Source organism: Tamandua tetradactyla, chromosome X, assembly GCF_023851605.1.
Source record: "Tamandua tetradactyla isolate mTamTet1 chromosome X, mTamTet1.pri, whole genome shotgun sequence".
Taxonomy (NCBI): Eukaryota; Metazoa; Chordata; class Mammalia; order Pilosa; family Myrmecophagidae; genus Tamandua; species Tamandua tetradactyla.
The window spans coordinates 54,890,561-54,906,400 of record NC_135353.1 but is presented as its reverse complement, the minus strand read 5'-3'; the positions used below and the strand labels follow the sequence as shown (position 1 = coordinate 54,906,400).

Sequence of the window (15,840 nt, the reverse complement as noted above, 5' to 3'; positions counted from 1 at the left end):
AGTGGTGGTAGAACCACTGTGGACTGAAGCCCACCTTTCTAAACCCAAGAACCAGGAGGAGAAGGAGGCTATTTGGTTCCATGGGAAGTACCATCTGGATCCTGACCTCTTACTATGACATGAGGAGCATGGGCAACTTACTTCTGCATACCACTATGATCTGACAAAACCTACTGACCTCACTGGAGAAGTGTAACAAAGAGCCAGAACTGGCAGCATTTTTCTTCAAACTATGGTCTTTGTGTATAAAGATGGCTGCAAGCAGAATAAGAAGCTTGTAAGATCTCACAGGCTTTCCATTTTTGAGAACACGGACCCTGTCTGATATTGCCACATGATCCCAACTGAAGCTCTGCAGGTTTGAGCTTTGGCCTGTGCACATACAGAAGCAAATGCTGTGTGTGAAATTGTAGATGTCAAATAGGAATCTAAACGGAGAGCAGAAAGAATCTTCTAATTGTGCTGCTGCTCCTCAGAGAGCAGAAGGGATTTCCTGAAGGCTGTGCATTAGATCATATATGATAATCATAGATGACAGCTACTCAAAATGAAAGCTTTCACTTATCCTAGCAATATGTTCCTTTTGGAGGAATAAGTATATGTGCGATGAAAGGGTCCCAGTAATGTCTGACCTAAGCTAGTCTCTTGGAAGAAGGAGGTGGTGGCTGACTCAAAGCAAGTTTGCCATTGATTCCATTGTAGTTTCCACAAGCAGCCCAGAGAAAGAGCCCAAGCAGCCCCCATTGGTTGGGGATACTGACCGATGGATAGAAGAACCATCTGATCTTTCTCAGTATGAGGAGCAAGATGATATCAAGGAGAGGTGGCACAAAATGGCAGTATAGTGAAGTGTGGAATTTACCTCATCCTCCAGAGCACCTAGTATATACCTAGGAACAGTATAGAACAACTGCTGGGGGGACATCTGTGACCAGACATAAATCATACGCCAGTATGAAACAGGTAGAATGGCCACAGAGCTGTAAGTCTCTCAAGGCATGGAGGTTGGTACCCCTCCCCCATAGGCATGTGAGGCTGGTTCCCCAAAGGGAAAGGAAACAGACCTTACTAGTAGCAAAGAGGTAGTCCAACCAAGCTCTGGTTGTGGAATTAACAAATTCTGACTACTGAAAACAGGTCCTTAGCAAAGTTAAAGCTGTAATGAGCACTAAAGGAAAAAGAAGTTTCCACCCCAGCAGAGAGTGATGGGGCTGACAGAAAAAAAAGAGGCATTTTGAGTTGGACCAGATAAAATACTGGAAAAGAATTTGACCCCAAGAAAAGAGGAAACGTTGAACCTGGGACCACACAAAGCCACTTACCTATTCCAGCTCTTGACTGACAAATTCAGATTTTTGGCTCCCAAAAAGGCTTTTGTTTTTTAAAAATTCTTAGCTCATTAAATAGAACCAGAGAACTCTCAGTCTCAAGCACTTCCACAGGCAAGGGCAGAATTAAGGCATGTCATAGAGACAGAGCAAATTGTAAGGAGGATTGGGACAATTCCCAGAGGGTGTATTTTTTTCCAAAAAGAGAGGGGCAAGACCCAGCTCAAGTGGCTATCCCAGGGGCTGGAAAACAGAAGCATCCTAAGCTCCTCTTGCAACCTCAGCCTTTGTCTCAACCATGCTCTTGGCAGGGAAGGGCTGCTGAAATTTAAAGCACTGCATCACTTTATACTGGTGTGAAGCTTCAGGCAGAAAAGCATGCTGGGCAAGATAGGAAAAGCACAGAATCTAGAGCGCTTATAGGAAAGTCAGACAACTTGCTGGTGCCCTACTTTCTCCACCTGAGACATGGGGCTCTCTGGTCTGGAAAAATCTTACTAGGGTTGATAATATCTGAGGATTTCTTCCTAAAAAAGGCTCCATCAGTGGCTGAGAGTTCAAATAGAATTGAGAGGTTACTCTGGAGGTCAAGTTTAAGAAAGCTTCAATTAGACATTGTTATCTATCATAACTTACCAAACCCCAACCAAAACCATTCCAGCCAATCCTCAAGAACACCTAGGGAAATATATAAGATCCTGCAAAGTTTCCATGCACATAGGTAGCTTTCCAGAAACTTACAACTTTCAGTTGGGTCCCTGGTCCAGATAAGTCCTGAAACCTAGAGGACCCAGCCTCTCCAGAACATCAGTTCCTTCCATCTCCCAACCCCGTATTATTGAAAGACCCTTCCAACATGAAAACATTAGAATAGCCATAGCCTAAATACTTATAAAGAGTGGGATAGAAAGATCAAAGGTGGTGGTAGAGTTATACAGAGAAGGTTGGGTTTAACAAATGAATATGTTTGCTGAATCCTTAAACTGATATTTCTTTTAGTCTCCAGTATCTTAAAGCAGCTAGAAATAAAAACCTAAAATTGTGGAATTGTAAGCCATACCAAACTCTGTAATCTGCCATTTATTGATTTTTGTATATGTATTATTTTTCACACAAAAAAAGAAAATCAAGTCAATTGGGTTGCTAAAAAATATTTATTCCTTCTAACCTCCTATATTCTGGAGCAGCTCAAAGGAAAAATCTGAAATGATGATATGGTAGCCCATGACAATCTCTGGGATCTGTCCTGTAACTACTTTTTTTTTTCATGGGAAGGCACCAGGAATTGAACCCGGGTCTCTGGCATAGCAGATGAGAACTCTGCCACTGTGCCACCATTGCCCACCCTGAAACAATTGTTTTTTTCTTTCATTGATTTATATATATATGCTATATTATACAATAAAAAGTTATCAAAAAAAAAAAAAACACCAAACAGCTCCACATAGGCAGAGCAAGAAACAGAAAAATAAGAACTGAAAAATTCTGATTAGCTAAACAGAAGCTATGCTAGAAGTCTATAATAAATTGAACTGAATGGAAAATAGCAGATAGAGACAAAGCCATCCATCAAGAAAACCTGGGGGAAAGAGTGAAAATAACCTTTAGAATAAAGTAATTAAGGAAATCAAATACCTAGATGCCAGCAAAGTTTAGTAAGTCATACTAGGAAAATAGAAGCTATGGTCCAGTCAAAGGAACAAACCAATATTTCAAACGAGATACAGGAGTTGAAACAAATAATTCAGGTTGATGGATCAGACATGCAAAATCTCATCAAAAATCCAATCAACAAGTTGAGGGAGGATATAAAGAAGACATTGGGAAAACATAAAGAACTTGAAAGTTGAAAAGAAAAATCACCGAACATATGGAAATAAAAGGCACAATAATAGAGAGGATAAACAACAATGGAGGCCAACAACAATAGATTTGAAAAGGCAGATGAAAGGATTAGTGAACTAGAGAACAGGACATCTGAAATACAACACACAAAAGAACAGATAAGAAAGAAAATGGGAAAATATAAACAGGGTCTCAGGGAATTGAATGATAACATAAAGTGCATGAATATACATCTTATGAGTGTCCCAGAAGGAAAAGAGAAGGAAAAAGTAGCAGGAAGACTAGCAGAGGAAATATTCACTGAAAATTTCCTATCTTTTATGAAGACATAGAATTACAGACCCATGAAGTGCCGTGTACCCCAAACACAATATATTCAAATAGAACTTCTCAGAGACATTTACTTATCAGATTGTTAACTGTCAAAGACAAAGGGAAAATTTTGAAAGCAATGGGAGAAAAACAATCCATCACATAGAAGAGAAGCTCAATAAGACTATTTACGGATTTCTCAGCAAAAACCATGGAGAAAAGAAGGCAGTGGTATGATATATTTAAGCATCTGAAAGAAAAAACTGCCAATCAGGAATTCTATATCCAGCAAAAGTGTCCTTCAGAAATTAAAGGGAGATTATATTCAGACAAATAATCAGTAAGATAACTTATGACTAAGTGACTAGTTCTACAATAAATACTAAAGGGAATTCCACAGGCAGATAGGAAAAGACAGGAGAAAAGAGTTTAGAGAAGAGTGTAGAAAAGAAGACTATCAGCAAATGTATAAAGAGAAAAACATTAGGTATGGCATAAAAACATTAATAGACAAAATGGTAGATGAGGATACTGCCATAACAGTAATATCATTAAATGCTAATGGACCAAACTCTCCAATCAAAAGGCATAGACTGGCAGAATAGATTGAAAAACAATACCCATCTTTATGTTGTCTACAGGAGACTCACTTTAGACCCAAACACAAAAATAGTTTGAAAGTGAAAGGCAGGAAAAAGTTATTTCATGCAAACACCAACCAGAAAAGAGCAGGAGTAGTTATGCTAATATATGACAAATTAAACTTCAAATGTAAAACAACTACAAAAACAAAGAAGGACACTATTAATAAAGGGAATAATTCAACAAGAAGACATAAAAATCATACATATTTATGCACCAAGCCAGACTGCTGCAAAACATATGAGGCAATATTTGGAAACTTCTATTCCACACTTTTACCAGTGGATAGATCATCTAAACAGAAGACTGATAAGGAAACAGAGGTTTTGAATAATGTGAAAAGTGAACATAACTTAGATATTTACAGGACATTACACCCAACAACAGCAGGATACACATTTGTCTTACGTGCTCATGGATCATTCTCAAGGATAGACCATATGCTGGGTCACAAAACAAGTCTCAGTAAATTAAAAAAGGCATAAATCATACAAAACATTTTTTGAATCATAATGGAATGAAGTTGGAAACCAATAACAAGCATAAGACCAGAAAATCAATAGATATATGGAAGCTAAACAATACACCCTAAACAACCAGTGGGTCAAGGAAGAATTTACAAGAGAAATCAGTAAATACCTTAAGCCAAATGAAAATGAAAACACAACATATAAAAATTTGTGGGATGCAGTGAAAGCAGTGCTGAGAGGCAAACTTATTGCTTAAAGGCCTATATTAAAGAAGAAGAAGGATAAAAAATTGAGGAATTAATAGTTCACCTGAAAGAACTAGAGAAAGAACAGCAAAGGGACCCCAAAGCAAACAGAAGGAAAGAAATCATGAAGATTAGATAAGAAAGAAATGAAATTGAGAATATGAAAGAGATAGAGTAAATTGACAAAACCAAAAGTTGGTTCTTTGAGAAAATCAATAAAATTGATGGACCCAATAAATAAAATCAGAAATCAAAGAAAAGACATAACCACTGACCCTGTAGAAATAAAGCATACTATGAGCAACTATATGTTAATAAACTAGACAACATAGATGAAATGGACCACTTCCAAAAAAAGGCATTAACACTTAACTTTGACTTGGGAAGAAATAGATGACATCAACAAAACAATCACAAGTTAAGAGATTGAATCGGTCATCAAGAAGCTCCCACAAAAGAAAAGTCCAGGACCAGTTGGCTTTATGTGTGAATTCTACCAAACATTCAAGAAAGAACTAGTACCAATTCTGTTCAAGCTCTGCAAAAGAAGTGAAGAATAGGGGAAATGACCTAACTAAATCTATGATGCCAACATCACCCTACTACCAAAGCCAAACAAAGATACTAAAAGAAAAAAAAATTACAGATGAATCTCATTATGAATATAGATGCAAAAATCCTCAACAAAATACTTGAAAATTGAATCCAGCAGCACAATAAAAGAGTTATACAACATGAACAAGTGAGATTTATACCAGGTATTCAAGTTTGATTCAACACATAAAAAAATACATTAAGTTAATACACACTATCAATCAGTCAAAGCCAAAACATCACGATCATCTCGATTGATGCATAAAAGGCATTTGACAAAATTCAACCTACTTTCTTGATGAAAACACCTCAGAGGATAGGAATAAAAGGGAAATTCCTCAATATGATAAAGGGAATATATGAAAAACCCACAGCTAACATCATCCTCATTTGAGAAAGACTGATAGCTTTCCCACTAAGATCAGGAGCAAGACAAGATTGCCCACTGTCAACATTGTTACTCTACCATCTGCTGGAAATTCTAACCCGAGAATTAGTCAAGAAAAATAAACAAAATGCATCCAAATTGAAAAGGAAGAAGTAAAGCCTTTATTGTTTGCAGATGATATACTATATGTTGAAAATCTTGAAAAATCTACAGCAAAGTTATTACAACTAAAGCTAAAATGATTACAACAAAGTGGTAGGGTGTAAGATCAACACCCTAAAATCAGGAGTGTTTCTATCCAGGAGTAATAAGCAATATGAGGAGGAAATCAAGGGAAAAATCCATTTACAATAGCCACCAATATAATCAAATATTTAGGAATAAATTTAACTAAGAATACAGAAAACTTACACAAAGAAAATGACAAGAAATTGCTAATAGAAATCATGGAAGACCTAAATAAACAGAAGGTCATACCATGTTCATGGACTGGAAGCTGAATATAGTTAAGATTATCAATTCTACCCAAATTGGTTTATAAATTCAATGCAAAGCCAAATAAAGTTCTAATAATTTACTCTTCAGAAATAGAAAACCAATAACCGAATTTATTTGGAAGGGCAAGGTGCCCCAAATACTTAAAAATATCTTGAGAAAGAAAATTGAGGTGGGAGGTCAAACACTACCTGACTTTAAAGAATATTACAAAGCTACAGTCATTAAACCAGCCTGGACCAGGCATAAGGACAGCTATACTAACCAATAGAGTCGAGTTGAGTGTTCAGAAATAGACTCACTCATCTATGGACAAGTGATCTTTGATAAGGCAGTCATACCAACTAAACTGGGAAAGAGCAGCCTCTTCAATAAATGGTGTTTGGAGAAGTGAATATCCATAAACAAAAGAATGAAGAAAGATCCATATGTCACATGCTATACAGAAACTAACTCAAAATGGAGAAAAAACTTAAACATTAGCATTAAGACCATAAAACTTTTAGAAAAAATTGTAGGGAAATATCTTATGTCTTGTGATAGGAGTTATTTCTTAGACCTCCTGCCCAAAGTGTGAGCAATGAAAAATAAATAAATAAATAAATAAATGGATCTCTTCAAAACTGAATGCTTTTATGCATCAAAGAACTTTGTCACAAAATAAAAAGGCAGCCTATGCAATGGGAGACAATATTTGGAAATCACATATTATAAGGGTCTACTATACAGAATATATAAAAATATTCTACAATTCAACAACACTAATACAAACAACACAATTTAAAAACATGGAAAATGTATGAACATACACTTTTCAGAAGAGGAAATGCAAATGAGTAAAAGACACATGAAAAGTTGCTCAATTTCAGTGGCTATTAGGGAAATGCAAATCAAAACCATAATGAGATATGAGTTCATACCCACTAAAACCGCAATTATATAAAAAAGAAAAAACAGAAAACAACAAGTGCTGGAGAGAATGTGGAGAAAAAGTCACACTTGTGACTTGTGACTTGTGACTTGTGACATGAACCTTGAGGATATTATACTGAGTGAAACTAGCCAGAAAATAAAGGACAAATACTGCATGGTCTCAGTAATATGAGCTAACAGTAATGAGTGAACTTTAAGAGTTAAAGTTAGGAACACAGGTTATCAGTAGAAAGAAGGTGGGTAGAGACTGAATTTGGCTGTGAAGGAATGCAAAATGTGCAACAAGAGTAATTGTAAAAATTCATAAATGGATAGTGCAAAACTACCTGATGTAGCACAATAATGTAAGTACACTTAATGAAACTGAAAGTCAGTATGGTTGAGGGAGAAGGGCTGGGGGCACATATGACACCAGGAGGAAAGATAGAATATAAAGACTGAGATGGTATAACTTAGGAAAGTTAGACTGGAAAATGATGGTGAGAAAGTGCATAAATATAAAAATGTTTTTGCATGATGGAGAACAAATGAATGTCAACATTGCAAGGCATTGAAAATGGGATGGTATACAGGAAAATTACAATCTATGCAAGCTAAGTTTTGTAGTCAACAGTAACATTGTAATATGCTTCCACTGAATGTAACAAAGGCAATATTCCAAAACTAAGTGTCAACAAGTGGGAGATGTGGTAGAGGGGTATGAATTCATTGCAGAAGAAAAGGAAATGTCTTCATATAGATTATGGTGGCAAAGCATGACTATTTGCTTAGGTATGGTTGTATGATGTGTGACTAAAACTGTTTAAAAATGAACAGAGACAGATTCAGGGCTGCTAGGCCATCTGCTTTCTTACTACCCATGTAGTAATGAATTCTTTCTATTTTTGAAATTCCACTGTTTCAGGAATTGTTTATTGAGCATGTCAGGCAAAAGAATCCATGGCCTTTGTCCAGAAACAATTTGGCAACCATGAAGGGGCGAATGCCCAAATTTCTGGGGTACCACCAGAACAGGTAAACCAGGTACCGAAGCCTTTTGCAATCACTGGACTGAATTTAGTTTAGAGGCTCAGCAATCGGGGTTTCTCTGTTCTGCTGGCACTCCAGAGACTTTTGGCGCCTTACAAAGCTTCAAAGAGAGAAGCTGTTTCCAGTTCCATGTCCAGACATCTGACTGGGTGAGTGGGTCATCAGGGTAAAAATGGATCAGGGAGTACATACGTTGTTCAAGTCCCCTTGACCTAGGCAGGTTCACGTTTTCAGAACAATCCCCTTTGTTCTGACTGCTACACCTTCTGTTTTTGGGTACTGTACTGTTCAGGGTTTGAAGCTCTGACCTAATACAACAATTAACTGGTGTTTAGTAAAATTAAGTAGGCCTGTTTTATAAGTGTTTACCGGTGTGTTACTTAGATATTGGTTAAATGTTAAATTGGTGTGATATTTCTTATGTCTGTTTAATTGTTAATTGATGTGTTTGGTTTGTGTTCTATACAGGATTTGAGGTCCTGACCTAAATTTGTCTGTTGACTATACTCCTAAAAAATGAGTAATTCAACAATTAATCTGTACTAATGAAATTAAGTAAGTCTGTTTAAGTGCTAGCCAGTGTGAAACCTGGGTATAGTAAGATGAGATGTTTGTTTAGTTATTAATCAGTGTGTTTAGTGTTTAATGCCTGTTAGTATGTTCCTACATTTGTATTGGTTAAATGCTCTTAACTGGTTACTGATTATGGAAATTATTTTAAAAGGGAAGCTTTGGACTGTATAGAAAATTGAAAAGATTTTGTTTTTGAGTCTATAAAAAAGGGTTTTATTTCTGTAACATAATCTGGCTGCAATGTGACTTAAAATGAAAATACTATCATTATAGTTAAAATTAAAGATATTATAGTTAGAATTGTTCTGCAAAAATGTAGAAATGGGATAAGATAATATATTAAATCTTTTATTTGTCCTTTTCAAAAGTGTTTCTGTTTCAAGTAACTAATTTTTTATTTGTGTCTCCAGATGGTAATAGCAAATCAGTAAGAAAATTCTTAAAGAGCTCTATTTGAACTGCTTAAAATAATTAAGTGCTTCATATAAATATATAAATTGGTACTTCTGAAGTAAAAAAGTAAAAAGAGAGAAAAAAAAAGCTCTGAATGGCAAGATTCAAAATCTTAGCTTTGTAATTACTGTAAACAAACTGGGACATTAAAAAGAAAACATCCCTGGAATTTCCTTAAGGCAACAGAAAACTACCAAAGTGCTGCCCTGGAAAAAAGCAAAGACCTTTTCCAATGGTTCTAGCCACAGTTTTTAGTCAAATAAATCTAATAATTGGAAATAATTGAAAGAAGAGCATAGGAACTCTCAAAATCCCATGGCCCAAAATATTTCAAACTCAAACTCAAAAAGCCTATCATTCTGACTGTGCAACTTAATGCAGCTCTAAGTTCCAACCACTTGAAGTTCTTAAAATCTATTTTATACCTCACTGTCAATTTCATCACTAACTTCCCAAAATTTACTTATCTCATCCAAAAAATACCTGGTTGAAACTACAATTGAAATTGTCTTTGTTGCTGGTAAGGATAATAAGTGCTGTTTAGATGATGTGATGTTTCATAGATGTGCTTATCAGATTATGAAATAGAGAATGCTTTTATTTCCTATAAAGGCATAATGCAAACATTTTGATTATTGGAAAAACTGTAATTAAAATTGATCACATAACATATAAATTAGTCAAACAACACCAGTGGATACCACCTATTGTCAATATAATATCAAGAAATCCCCCCAATTGATAAGAAAATATGTATACTTGTAGCTAAAGTGATTTGTTGCCCATTTTGAAAGCAAAAAAGCTTTTGTGTCAACCAATATTTTGTTAAGCAAACTGCTGTTATCGTTGGAGATAAATCATAAAACAATTTACTTAAACCAGTCAGAAGAACAAGGATAGATCTAAAGACCTACATAAAGGCCACTGACTAAAGAGAATGTCCATCCCTTTCCCTTTAGGATCTGGGGTAGGAATATCAATAGTTAATAAGAAAAAACCCTTATAGGAATGAAGAATGAAAAAAAAATACAAAAAAATAAAGAAATCTGATATTAGAATAGATCACAAAGAATAAATTCTGATCACTGACAAAAGTTTATTTACATTCATTCTTTATTATTTTCTTTCTTTAATGTCTAAGGCAATTATGTAACTGTCCATCATGAAAAAGCCATCAAGCAATGTAGGTTGGGATGAAAAGACTTAAAGCTAACATGAAAATGCTGGAATGCATTTAAATCAGCAGGTCCTAACAATAGGCAACTAAGGATTCCAAAGGCAATGGTACATGATATTGCAAAGCTCCTTGCTGCTTTTTTCAGTACATTGCTCATCACAGGGAAAGTGCCAGAATTCTGAAATAGAGTTCAATGCCCAATTGTACTTAGAGGATGATCCTGGAAAACTGTAGACCTGTTAGTTTAGCTTCTGTACCTTCAATGATAGTAGAACAAGCCATTATACTATCACTTTTTTTTTTTTTTGAGATTGGAAGCAGTTTATCAGTCACATATACTCTCAGCCCAGGGGAAGGCAAGATCACTGCACACAATGTGGGGTCACATGGGGTTGTACTTCAGAGCAAAGTGAACCAGCAGAAGTTCCACTGAAAGGATGCCAATAACTTGTTTGGGCAATTCTTCTGGCTGGCAGAGAGGTGAAACCAGGAGTTTGAGAACCAGGTGAGTGCAGTTTGTCCTCTTGATAGAGGAAGTAGCCTGCTGAGAAGACTTTCCTACAAAATGGGAGGCATCCTTAGTGAGAGAAGGTGAACTCATGGTTATGCATTTGGGGACCTGTGAGGCTCAGAGATGTCAAGACAGCACTGAAAATGTATGTGTTAAAATACACTGTCAATCTTAAGAAAAGCATTACATGATAAATTGTTTTATTTTTCCATTCTATGGTGATACCATTGTGTAGGAAGCAAGAACTAAAGATTTCAGAGTTTTTCCTAAGCTTTTCTAAAATTTTACATTAAACATCTCTCCCTCCATACTGCCCAAAAACATACATGTCTTTCAGTAGCATGGAAGACTTGCATGACTTTTAGGAGGCATGAGGCTGGAAACTAGTTTTGCTTTCTTCTGTCATCTGGAATAGTTTGGAAGAACTGATAATCCCTGTCTTATAATTTTGACATTTACTTCTGTCTTCTATTGCTACCAAAAGGATAGTGGTGTGGAACTCCAGGAAATACTGCTGGAATTCCTAGGAATAGAGACAATATGTTAAAATTTTGGATTGAACCTATGATTTTAGGTGCTAGTATTAACTCATTTAGCTACAATCACCAGGCATTAGCATGAATACTTATGAGGTAGACAAGGCCTATGTTGACAATTACCTAATCAACTAGGTGGGGCTTTTGAGGTTGGAGCTACATTTTCAAAGTTACTCAATTCAATTCTGAAATGACTGAAGTAGTTCACATCATTTATTCACAGTTGAGCTCCAGTAGAGTCAGGGATAATGTGTTGTTTTCCATTCCAAGAATGAAGTCTTCAGGTAATATCTCATGCCCTTTCTGAGCTCACTGCTCATCGTAAGAATGCAGGGCCCATAGTTTCTATAATTCATAGGTTTTGCTGGTTTCTGGAAGCATCAAATGAATCACCATGTTGTCAAAGTCCACACAAATCCAGTCATCATTGTCCTTCCCTCAATCTTAGCATGAGGCTCACTTTTACATTTCAGGTTTTGCACATTTTAACGATGTAGTAGGCAATGGCATGTAAGTTTTGGGTGGATGTAGCACTACCAATCACATTTCATCTTTGAGGAAACATTTATCACACAAATGTCTTTTGCATATTCTTGCCTCAGAAGTGAAACCAGCACATCGATTTCAAACTTGGATTAGTATGATCTACTATGCCTGACTCTGGGTGCCCCGCTGGCTCTTCAATGTGGGAACCTATATGCATGCAGCAAGTGGGATCAGAGGCCAGGGACAGCGCGGGTCTCACTGGAGGTGGCCCTATGCACAGCAGCCGAGGACTGCCTGTTGTGGGCTTTGCTCTCAGAACAAAGACCCTGCGCCTTTACAATCACTTTGAAAATGCTTATAAAGGCACAAAATGCTGATTAATAAGCAACACAGCTTCACAAAGAACAGATAATATTAGGCACATTTTATTTATTTACCTCTCTACCAAATTTACATCATTCATAGTGAGGGAGTTAAGAATCGCTGTAGACCAAAAATATGCCTACAAACATCATTTTAATGTTTCCATCTTTTGTTTCTTCCTTATTAAACATCTTTTTATCATTCATGATTCCCTGCCAACCCAAGTCTTAATATTTCCTCTGTTTTTCTCTAAGGCTAGTCCTTAGATTTGGTAGTCAATTGTATGGTGTTATTTCATAACATACAATATTGTTGCCCTCCAAAACAAGCTATTAATGTAGCTACTTTAGTTCTTTGACTCAAGGTTCTTTGACACTACTAATAAGCTGTGTGATTTTGAGAAAGTTGTTAAACTTTTCTTTTTCCATGTATGTAAATGTCATCCTTCTCTTCCATCCCTCTGAATCTCTTACTTAAAATAGATAACAATTCCAAGGTAACTTTTTCAGATCAATCATTAAAAACACAAGCTTATTAAGGGTAACTCAGAAAAAGGTCAAACAAATAGTGTGAACAAACCCAAAGAGATGAAGGTAGAAATTATTTTTAGAAAACGTTTCAGGTGAAGTTGATGATGATGTGATTAATAATAATAACATGGATATGGTGTCCACTATGTTCCAAGAATTAATAAAAATGTTTGCATATTTACATTAACAAGACATAATAAAAGTAAAAATAAAGTGACTTAATTATAAGGAATGTACAACCTACATTATTTGTGAATATAATGATAGAATGTAATGACGGATGCAAGCAGTATGGAAATCCCAATACATAATCTTCGGTTGGCAATTGACATTGATTAAATCATTACCATGGAATATGGTACCACATCCAGTTTAGGATTCTGTATTTGAAAAAGAATGCATATATTATGAGTTGTGTGATGGATTGAATTATGTACCCCACACAAAAAAACATGTTCTTAATCTTAATCTCTTTCCTGTGAGTGTGAAATAGAATCTTTTGAAGATGTTATTTTAGTTAAGGTGTCATCAACTCAATCACGTTGGGTAAGAATCCCATTACTAGACACTTGAGAAGGTCATGGGAAGGAATAAGAGGCTAGATATCAGCAGGAATCTGGAAGAGAAATGAGAGGACATCATCATATAATGGACAAGCCAAGCAGCCCAAGAATTGCCAACCAGCCAGAATGTTATTGGCCCAGGGAGGAAGCAAGCCTTCTAATCTCTGATCAAGCCTTCTAATCTCTGATACCATGAGCCAATAAATTCCCATTTTTAAGTCAATCAACTGTGGTATTTGCCATAGCTGCCTGGAGACAGAAAAGTTGCTTTGAATAGTGGAACTATAAAGATTAAAGAAATATGAAAGCAAAAACAAGTTTAAAAGACCATTTTTCTTTTGATGAGAGACAGAAATAAGAGTACACTTGCTTTAGGAAAATAACCCAAGGCTGACTAAATAAAAGAAAAAGAGAAGATGACCAATTAATTCAGTAAATTAATGAGGTAAATATTTACTACCTAACTAATGCAGCTTGCTGTGTGATAGCAAAATTACATGACATTATCTCTGACTACAAGTTTACATTTTCACTGAAAAGACAAAATTAACATAGTCATTGCAAAGAAAATAAGGCTGTATAAGATGTATTATGATCCAATATGAAAGCTAGTAGTTCATACAATAAATAAGATCAGCATCAAGAGAGAAGAGAACTGAAAGTGTGCCAAGCTACACATAATGTTCCCCAAACTTGGATCCATCTTACTCTCTCAGCTCCTGTCACCTAATATCAAATCTCTGCATTGAAGAAATTCTGGAAAGCCTGCTCTGAGCTATGCCCTCTCCACCCACTATAACAATGCACATATATAACTAGGTTAGGTACCTCTGTGTTCCCTTAGCATCTTGCACTTGCCTGTAACTGTGTTTCCATTCTGTGTTATAGTTGCTTATTTGCTTATCTGAACCCTTCAGTAAAATGTAAGTTCCTTGAAAGCAGGGACTAGGTCTTATTTATTAGTATATTTCTCATCTAATGCAAAGCTTGGCAATATTAGGAAGTTTATTAATATTTGAGGAGTAAAGGAACAAATATATGAATACTCTATCGGTGTCAAGGGAATTTCTCTCATTAAAACAAGTTGATAACTTGCTAAAAGTCCTCTCAAAATCCTCTAATTGACAAACAAGACTAATGGGCCTAAGATGCTGTAAGAATGAATTTATGGGGTTATTTATGATCTTTGAAAAGACAAAATTAACATGGGAATTTAGTTCCAGTTTCTCCAGGTTTATCTCTCTTTACTTCTGACCTATGCCACGGTAATAAAGAACTACTTGCATTTCTCTTAATGTTTTGTTTTCTCTAAACTTTTGAGGACTTTGCACATACTGCCAGACTGAACTCTTCTTTCCCATCTCTTCTTGCAGACCCCTTCTCTACCACTTTCTTCATCTAGTTAATCCCTGCTTTTATTTTAAGCCTCTTTCAGCCAACTTCCTTGGTGAAGCTTCTTCTTGATAATTCACTCTTTAACTCTTACTCAGGGTTGATGTTGTGCCTTTGCCCAGTGCTCCAGAGCATCATTCACTTACCTCTAAATAAATTCTTCCAAGGGTGACGGTGACTTCCTTGAGCTAAAGGACAGTGTCTTGCTCAATGCTCTTTAGACAATGCTTAATGTAGGGTTTGGTACAAATTTAACTCACTTTAAATATTGGCAGTAAAAGTGAATGGATTGAAAGATTTCATGGAAGAGTTAAAAATAGCTAACAATTATTGACTTCTTAATATCCACCCTGCCCTGTTCGATATACTTTTGTATTAACTCATAAAATAATCTCAAATACATTATAAAATAAGTTGCTATTATGTCCCAATTTTACAAAAAGGAATTTATGTAATAGAAATGAAAGTAATTTGCCCAAAGTTGTATATTGCTGGCATGTAGCAGAGAAAATTCTATTAATTACTGCTTTGTTTTATCTCTGTACTTAGGATTTATGCTGGTCCTTGGAAAATGGATAGGACTTGGAATGAGAGAATCAAGACAGAAAAGCATTGCAGATGGGCAGGTATGAAATAAGCTAAAGAACAGAACAAGATGTGCAAAAGCAAATGACAATTAGAAGAATGATCTAATTGATGTTGTTTGGAGATTCGCATTGGAAGGTAATGGAAGATGGGCAAATAGATTGCATATGGGATCAAATGCCAAGATGTGGAGTTTAGACTAGACAGAGCAAGCAAAAGTAGGAGAAACAGTATATCCTTGAATAAGTGAGTGATATGATAAATTAACTTATGGGAAAGAATGATTCTAGGAAATGTGCACAATCAGTAAGAATGGGGAAATTGTCAATCAGCTGTGTTCTCAGGCAAGCGATACCTTAGTAATTTCACCATTGTCCAAGGTCTCTTATA

The 15,840-nt window shown here is 35.9% G+C and overlaps 1 pseudogene; it reads right to left on the bottom strand.

The window, feature by feature from the left end:
* Positions 1–11,744: 11,744 nt before the first annotated feature.
* Positions 11,745–12,480, bottom strand: LOC143671827 (mitochondrial assembly of ribosomal large subunit protein 1 pseudogene; annotated as a pseudogene).
* Between the last annotated feature and the right edge of the window lie 3,360 nt (positions 12,481–15,840).